The sequence below is a fragment of the Cricetulus griseus genome, chromosome 5, assembly GCF_003668045.3.
Source record: "Cricetulus griseus strain 17A/GY chromosome 5, alternate assembly CriGri-PICRH-1.0, whole genome shotgun sequence".
NCBI lineage: Eukaryota > Metazoa > Chordata > Mammalia > Rodentia > Cricetidae > Cricetulus > Cricetulus griseus.
The window spans coordinates 179,121,240-179,130,769 of NC_048598.1; the positions used below are offsets into that span (position 1 = coordinate 179,121,240).

The 9,530-nt window shown below is 42.0% G+C and overlaps 1 pseudogene; it reads right to left on the reverse strand.

Annotated features, from left to right (window-relative positions):
- Positions 1-2,532: 2,532 nt before the first annotated feature.
- LOC113836155 lies at positions 2,533-3,113 on the reverse strand (annotated as a pseudogene).
- Positions 3,114-9,530: the final 6,417 nt, after the last annotated feature.

Sequence of the window (9,530 nt, forward strand, 5' to 3'; positions counted from 1 at the left end):
GTGAAATTGTGATCTAAAAATAATATAGGAAAGATATTTTTCAAACACCAACAACAAATCTTAATAAAACATGCAGTATTTACTGTGTTTGAATATTGGAGATGTCACTTACCAACTGCAAATTGTGTTATTCAGCTAACAGACATTTAAAAGGAGTCGACAGAGAGAGTGATGTCCCCTCCTGCCCTCATCTCATTTCTATCCTGCTGATGTGTGGCTACACTGTGACCCCTGCTGGTCTTGATATGCCTTGGCTTACAATAAAGTTTCAAAGTGTAGCTTGAGTAGCAACATATTCCAACTACTTCAATCTTCACAGAGCTCATCTTCAGGAAAATAGGCTCTTGTTATCCTTGAAGCACTGAATGATGTGTCAAAGATTGATTGTAAGCGGTGCCTCTATCATTACTAATAATTCTCTCAACACCATCGACTTCCCTGCTGGCAGCTGGATCCAGCTCATCACTACACACTGTTACTGCAGAGTGACTACAGAGAATTATGGCATGCTAAGTCACTGAACCTTTGAAAATTCATCTTCTTGTTACCTCTTTACCTGTCACATTTTACCAGGAATCATGGAGTTTTTCCAGTCCTGCTACATTGAGAGGCACATGTCATAGGTTACCAGGTCAGAGTCCTTGGCCCCTGGGACACTGTGTGCCTTCCAGTTCCTGATAAACCAAAGCACTCCCTCAGTCAGGGATGCTTTCAGGCCACCTCTGCTTCTCTGTGTTCCCTAGTATTCCTGCTTACTTTCCCTACTCCTGAGGGTGGGATGTCCTTCACTCTGTATCTCACTGTCTCTGTCTCTGTCCCTGTCCCCTGCTCTTGGCCCCCTCTCTGTGAATCACAAGGTCCATGGAACTAAAAAAGTTTCAAATGTACACACAGACAAAAAATCCCCCAAACTTCTGATTTTACCCTTTCTGCCTAGTCTATTTGTTGCATCAGATTTAAAATATATTGCAGACTGTTCCAGCAACTAGCTCCAGGTATTCTCTCAACTCTGAAACTTGGGACAAGGTTAAAGTGGCTCAACTTAGGTGGTCCTGCCTCACAAATTGCTCCAACAAGTGTCCACATGTCCATAGTCCTAGAATTTACCTCAGAGCCTGGTCAGCCTGGACAGGGTCAGCATTCCAGCTTCTTTGTTCCCACACTGCTGTGGGAACTCATCCATCCAATAGTCTTTGAGGTAGTAGCTCCTTTCTGTTGGAGTCTCAGGTTCTGCATGCAGACTGGGAGGGGAGCTCTTGTCGTGGGTGGTGTTTGCAGATCAGGTCTTAGCTTCCGCGCCTCTGGGTAGAAGAGTGAGGTGGTTCTCTACCTTATTACATTTATCCCTGAGTGATTCTTAAATAAATGCCTGGCTAACCATTAGCCAGGCTGGCATGGACTTTATTACAATCAAACATTACCCCACCCAACAATGATGCCTCAGTGTCAGCAGGAAGTAGTTGTAGAGAAGATTACACATAGCTCCTAATCATTTGTTTATCATCAATAATAGACTGGGATACAGGTTTCAAACCTGGGACAAATGGATGAGGTGCCTACTTAACATATCAAGGCAGTAAATGGACACCATATTCTTCCCGTATTCCTCAGACCCTACCGGTTACAGGCTCCTCCTGGCTGGCAAGTCCTTCCACCTTCCCTAAACATTGCAGCCCTGGGCTGGGCTTCCCTACCTGAGCTGCTCCTCTGTATTTAATCCTACTGTTTCAGTTACCTGGTCCTTTTCATCTCTCCTTTGTGCCCAGTGGCAGCTTCACCTGGTTCCTCTGTCTTCCCTCCCCAACCCTCCCCCATTCCTCACATGACCCAGGGTAATGTCCACTCTGGACTCTCCCAGATGTCCATGCCTCTGGCTATGCTCTCCTATATGTCTATAATAAACAAAGTTCTCCTCCACCATACCTGCGAACACTCATGGCCATAAAACTTTCTTTTCCTTCTTTTTAATTCACTAACCATGTTCCCAGAGTCCCATAGAGTGACAGCCTAAGCCTCAGCTGAGTTTCATGTAACTGGCTCATGTCTGTTTTGAACAAAGACAAGGAGTTAGAAGAACAAAATGTAACGGGAGACACTATGATGAAAGTTACAGGTGAAGTAACTGCATCAGGGAAAATACAAACCAGTTACTTCTGTGTCTGATGTGCACAGTCCTCAGGGAAACAGAAGACCTTAGACCTGTTAGGGTGTGGGGGTCACTGAGTGTGGTCTCACCTCCCTTGTGACTCCCCTAACCCCAAGCACTGTCCTAACTGGATAGCATGAGGGAAAATCATCACCAATACTGCAGACCTCACTCAGCATTTGATGCTGTGTCAGCATTAGAGTCATTTCTGCAATCAGAGGTGAGATATTTCCATGCAATTCACGTTAGACTGCGTGGTGTGTATATTGTAAATTGTGGCAGAAGAGAACTCTGTTATTGCAAACCCCAAAGAACATAAACACAGAGCGCCTCCTTAGAAACCAGTAGATGGGGTGACAGCTGTGACCACATAAACCAGCACTCAGTCATGTCTGCACCTGTTCCTGCCCTGTCCCTCCCTCCATGTGTGACCTGCGCCCCCTGCTGGTCCTGAGCGCTCCTGCAGGGAGATTTGTGTCAGGTTCACACTGAAGTCCTGTCACTGTGTCTGCAGCACAGTAATAAATGGCGGTGCCATCAGCTTTTAAGTTGTTAATTTGCAGGTAGACGCTGCTTTTGGAGTCGTCTCTTGAGATGGTGATTCTGCCACTCACAGACTCCGCATATTCTGTTGCATAATTGTAATCTATGTTTCTAATTTGTGCAACCTATTCCAACCCCTTCCCTGGAACCTGGCGGACCCAGTGAGTGCAACCAGGTATCATTGAAGGTGAATCCAGAGGCTGCACAGGAGAGTTTCACGGACTTTCCAGGCTGCACCAAGCCTCCCCCTGACTCCACCAGCTTCACCTCACACTGGACACCTGTGAAATGAGAATCTTGTCAGTAAACTCTCACAAATGTCCACGTCCCTCTCACTCAAGTCCACTCACACAGTGTCTTTTCTTATACATAAATTACCTTTCAAAAGAGCAACAAGGAAAACCCCGCTCAGTCTCAACTCCATGCTGTGTGTTGCATGTTTAGTGATGACCACAGGATGGGAGGACCAGGGAGTCCAGTGCTGGTCACCTCTGTCAGAGCTGCAGTATCAGGGCTGCATTTCATTGGCAGAGGAGGGCATTATTTGCATGTCTTCCTGTTATATCCTGAACTCAGAGGCAGGAGCCTTATTGAAGACAAATAATGGTACAACTGTGTGAGATGAAATTAGGAACCACTTGGTGTTTATAACATCAAAGCATCAATCATTTTCCCAGCCATGTAGCTTAGCTGCTAGAGTATTGTTTTGCATGCCTGAAGCCCTGTGTTCATCTCCACCATTACATGATAGGCAATAGTTTGGAGTAGGAGAATTTTAGATTTTACTTATGCTTGGTCTATACGAAACTGTTTGCCAACAGAGAAAGAAAGAAGGAAGAAAGGAAAAATAGACTATTAAGAATGAATTCTTAGATTTACATAAAAATATGTTTTTAGACTTTCTTTATTGTGCTCTCTAATTGTAAACTTCTCTGCTCTCTTTGTATAAATTATTCAATTGATTCCTAGGAACTTTAATAAGAAAAAACAACATATAATAATTTAATAAACATTGTATAAGGTTCAGTAAATAATGAATGCCTACCTTTAACTGGATTAACAACATGTAGTTGAGGCCAGAACAAAGTGCTATACAATTTCATGCATAAAGCTTGGAGATTGATCCTCAAAAAATAAAAGAAATGTTATGTAAATATAAATACTATTTGAGATCATTCTTTAACAATGATTAAAACACATTTTGGTGACCCATATTTTGCATTTAGCTCCTCAAGGGAAGAACTTCTCCATCTAACAGACCTGCTCTTCTCCATCAAAAGATACTTCCAGCTCTTCTGTGACCTCCCAAAACACCCAGTAGGACTATTTCCTTCCATGCCATTTCCTTCTGCTCTCTTATTCTACAATGATTTGCCTTTCTCTCCATCAGCTAGGCCTGCTGTTTCTCACCTGGACCTTGAGAGACTTGCCTGCATCTGCATGGAACCACAAGGTAATCCCCCTCCTTCCTCTCCCATAGCCTACTGTCTTCCTGTGACCTTCCTCCCCATGCCATCATGTTATCTTTGCTCTCTCCCACATCTTAGTCAGGGTTAACCATGGTCTTGCCTCTCTGAAGTGCTGGGTAGACTTTGTTCTTACTTTGCATGCAAACCTCCTATTTCTCAAGGTTTTTGGTTCTCAGTGCTGTCAGGTGGACTGTGTTTTTCAGAATCTTTCCTCCTCAAGCCATCTTTAACAGAACAGTACTTTTTGTTTTCTCCGAGTTCTCAGTGATATCTAATATCATTTTTCTTGCCCACCTGAGCTGTGTCAGAAATAGGTACACTATCTCATGGAGTAGTCCTTAATTGAATCAGATATTGACATTTTACTGCAACAAAATGTATTCTGCCTGCATTGTTCCAAAGCAAAATATTAAACACCAACCCAGCTATAAACACTTTGACCTTCAATGGGACTCTGCTTGTAACTCTCTCTCTCTCTCTGTCTCTCTCTAACTTTATTTTTAAATGTATCCTTATGTCTTCAGATAAGAGCTCTCCCTCCCTCATCAATGATGTTCTCATTTTTATAATTGCAGATGGAGACTATTACAGAGATCCATATCAGGAAAACTTGCATAAAACAAGTGACCCAGGGATGCACAACTACACTGGATACATCTTCAATATTAACACAACACCAAAAGATTAGGAAAATCCCAGAAAAAGTACAAGGTCTAGAGGACCAGGATGCCACCATGAGATGGTATTTTCTAGAGAAAAGAGGATGCTGATCCCATGAAATCTTGACAATATAGAGGTGGAAACTGGACACCCAGAGTATAGGGTTGCATCTCACAGTTTCCAACCTAAAAATGAGGAACTACTGGTAATCAGTGGCTCCTGAGAGAGGGAGAATCAGTTTTCATCAAGGACAAGCTCTGTTATAATTATTCAATTCCAAGTTCACTGCTCTAAACAAAGGTACATGTACATAGTATAACTGTACTCAAAGTGTCACACACACACACACACACACACACACACACACACACACACACTGGTAAAAATTTTACTAAGTTGAAGAACTCAAGAGTTTGTTGGAGAAAATGAAAGTTGGATATGGGAGGATTTTGAGTGAATATGTTGATACTTATAATACTCAGGTTAAGAAATTCTGAAAACTTTTTATTTAAGAAGCAACAAGGATATCTCCTCTTACGCACAACTCCTTGGTAGGTGCTGTGTGTTCAGTGCTGAACACTGAATGTGACCAGGGTGGGGCTCCTCAGTCAGAGCTGCATGGTTAGGGTTGGGGTGTTTTGTGAGCAGAGGGAGAGCTTTTCTGCAGTTCTTGCTACTGTAGAATGAATTCTCTGGTGAATGTATTGGATATATATTTGCCTTGAGAAAATGATAGAGATGAAACTGGGTTATAGGGAAAGGATGAAAGAATTACCTATTATTTATTTTGTATTTGTGATAGAAGTCAAAGTCTCACTTCATTGTGCTCTGCCAGAGGCCATTATAATAAAATTTTGATCATTTCAAAATGAATAACAAATTTTATGAATGTTGAATCTTGATATTAAAATGAAGTAATTGGTTTCAAGGACTTAGTGTAGTTCAGATTCATGCAAAATGATTGGTGTGTGATACCCAGATTGAAAAACAATGACACGCTTGACAGTGGTGGAGCACACCTTTAATCCCAGTAGTTGGGAGGCAGAGGCAGACAGATCTCTGTGAGTTCAAGGAAATTCTGTTCTACAGAGCAATTTCCAGGACAGGTTCCAAAGCTACAGAGAGAAACCCTGTTTCAAAAAAAGGAAAACAATGGATTTTAAATTCTATAGAGCATTATTTATCTGAAAAAAACTCTTCTAAAATGTGAACATTTTTGTGTTTCTTATTAGTCTGTGGTAGGCTGTGTGGGACATAGCATTCCTGTACAGCAGGCTACTATTGTTAATCTTTCTTAAATAATGAAGGGATCATTTGTGTGAGAACAAAAATTTGGAGAGAAATCTAGATCCTCCACTCTGGGACTCTGCTCAGGTGTTTGTCCATCAGTCCAGTCCCGTCTCCTCCCCAGGACATGACACTCTATTCTGATTAGGTGAGACTCAGCATGAAGAGCCATTAGATGGCCTCACCACCAGACAAGACTGTCTAGTCCTGTTTTCCAACTGAGGAATTCATTCTAATATGAAGTGTACTGTCTTTGTGGTGATAGAAATTGTCTTTGCATTGTGTCATTTCTGTTTCTGTAGCATTCCCAGGGGAGTGACAGAGTCTAGGAACTACCTGAACTTCTCCATGTCACAGCTTGTATCCTTCTACACATGGAATGTAACTGACACAGAAGATGGTCTCCTGAGTCTTCTATGTGGTTAACTTAGTGGAATAAACTCTGGATAGAATCAGGAAAAACCCTTGATGGTTTCTCTGCACTTACTCCCCAGGCTTTGCTTAACTACTATATCTAGGTTTTCCCTTTTGCTGTCTCATGGCAACAATATTTAGCAATGTTCTTGATTATACAAACTTGATGTCATTTTACAATCCTATCTTAAATATCAAAATGTTACCCTTTGTGTTTTCTTTGACAGAACATGGTCTCCAAGAGACTAAACTTATTCTCGTGTAGGGATTGCTCTGTAATGTTTTTAGACAGATTTATGATGTTTTCATACCATGTGCAGGTCAAGAATGTTGTCCCAGTAATCATGTGTGACTGAGAGACATCATGGCAGCCATGAGGTGGAATTCTGTGTAGCAAGCTTTGTCTGTACTTGAGAAATCCAATCTGTCTCCATAGAAGTCAGCCCTATGAACCTTGCATGAGCCCAGCAAGATCACATATAGCAATGACTGGACCCATCATTCATATAACTTTTAATCTTTCATTTGATGGTTCCTGGAATTCACCAATAAGGTAACCCCTCTTGACTTTCAATCCTGACACTGAGGTTTATATTTGAACAAGATTTTTCATGATGTTGTAGACACTTTATCTAGCATAGCCTAGAGCAGGTAGACACTATGCCTTGGAGAATGAGGGAATTCTGTCCACCTTTAATTGGTTCAGTGTACACTTCCTGAGTATCATGACATCTACTGGCAAAGGCCCAGAGGATAAGGAGGGATAATGATGGAATTTGAGAAGAAATTCCAGGAGTAAAATAACTTTACTGGTAGGAAATCAGACATCCCAATCAACTCTCAACCTGAGAGTTGTGTGTTAAAGGATCTAGTCAGATGGGAAAGAAAATGGTTTTCTAGCCCTAGGTTCTTGTTTATACAACTTTTTGGCTTCATGTGAGTGAATAATAATAAATAAATAAAACAATTTGTGCCAGAGAATCTCACTATCTACTGTGTTGTTTTCTTTTTTTCTTTTTCTTATTATTCTTTCAATAGAAATAATCAGTTAGTGGTCATGGTACCAATGGCAGTATTAATTCTGTTATTGACAATAAGCCATTGTAAAGTCAAGCTGCATATGCATTCTCCTTATTTAAAATAAAAACAAAACATGAAAAAGCAAACACAGACATAAATAATTGTATTCAGACAAGTCAAAGTTATAACAGAGCCAAGAATGACGAGAAGTCTTAAGTGGGCCTCTAACAACAGAAAACTGCATGTGAGTGTGTATGTGTGTGTAGAGGCTCTGTGCACTGGACACTGATGTCCATTCAGCATCAATCATTGTCAGTGTAGACTTGAGAAAAACACAATCCAGCTTCAGGAAACAGGGCAGTGAGCATGCAGGGCTCCTGATAACAGGCACTGGTGTCTTACATTCCCAGTGTGGAATCCCACAGCTCTGTCCTAAATGTTACCTGAACAGGATGATAAAGGATGCCAATTGGAGGAGTATTCCTCTTTCTCCACATCCTCTCCAGCTTAGACTGTCAGTGGTGTTATTGAGTTTAGCCATTCTGACAAGAGTAATATGGTATCTCAGAGTGGTTTTGACTTGCATTTCCCTGATGACTAAGGACACTTTCTCAAGGGTCTTCAGCATTTTAGATTCTTCTGTTGAGAATTCTCTATTTAATTCTGCACTCCAATTTTTAATTGAATTGTTTTGTGTTTTGGTGGTTAGTTTCTTGAGTTCATTGTATATTTTGGTGATCAGCCCTCTGTCAGATGTGGGCCTGCCATTGCAGGTGGGAGTGCAAACTTGTACAACCACTTTGGAAATCAGTATGATGGTTTCTCAGGAAAATGGGAATCAGTCTAACCTCAAGGTCCAGCAATTCCACTCTTGGGCATAAACCCAAAGAATACACATTCATACAATAAGGACATATGTTCAACTATATTCATAACAGCATTATTTGGAATAGCCGGACCTGGAAGCAACCTAGATGCCCCTCAACTGAAGGATGGATAGAGAAATTGTGGTACATTCCCACAATGGAGTACTACTCAGCGGGGGAAAAAAAAACAAAGGAATATTGAATTTGCACGCAAATGGATGGAACTAGAAGAAACCATCCTGAGTGAGGTAACCAGTCACAAAAAGATAAGCATGGTATGTACTCACTCATATGTGATATTTAGACATAGAGCAAAGGATTGCCAGTCTACAATCCACACTGCCAGAGGAGCTTGGAAACAAGGAGGACCCCAAAGGAAGATTGCATAGTTCTTTGAAGAAGAGGAGGGGGACAAGAACCTCTGAACAAAGTGGGAGCACATGGGGAGAGGAAGAAGGTGGGAAGGGAAGAAGGCGAGGGGGAGGAGAACAAGAGGACTGAGACAGGGGAGGAATAGAGGAGGGCAAGAATGGAGATGTCTTGATAGAGGGAGACAGTACAGGAATGGAGAGAGGTCTGACTCAGAGGAAATGTTAGCAGATCCACAGGGATGGCCCCAATAAGAATCCAGGCAGTGGTAGAGAGGATGCCACTGATGCCCTTCCCCTATAATGAGATTGATGTCTACCTTGGTTACCATTCCTAGAGCCTTCATCCAGTAGCCGTTCCAAGCACAGACAGGCACCCACAGCTAAGCACTGAGCCATACTCCTGCAATCCAGTTATGGAGAGGAAGGAGGATGAACAAAGGAGCCAAGACAGCGATGCAGAAACTGGCAGAAACATTTGGCCTGACCTATTGAGAGCATGGAGTCCTAGTCATAAAGCTGGGGAAACAGCACTGGATCAAACTAGTCCCTCTGAATGTGGGTGCCAGCTAGGAGGCCAAAGCAGTCTATGTGAACTCTAACAGTGGAGCCAGTGTTTATCTGTAGAGCACAAATGGACTTTGTATGTCCATTCTCTATGGAGGGTTACTATTGTAGCCCAGATACAATGAGGTCCTAGGCCCACTCCTGAATGATATGATGGAATTTGAAGGTCCCCTGTGGAGGGCCTCACTAT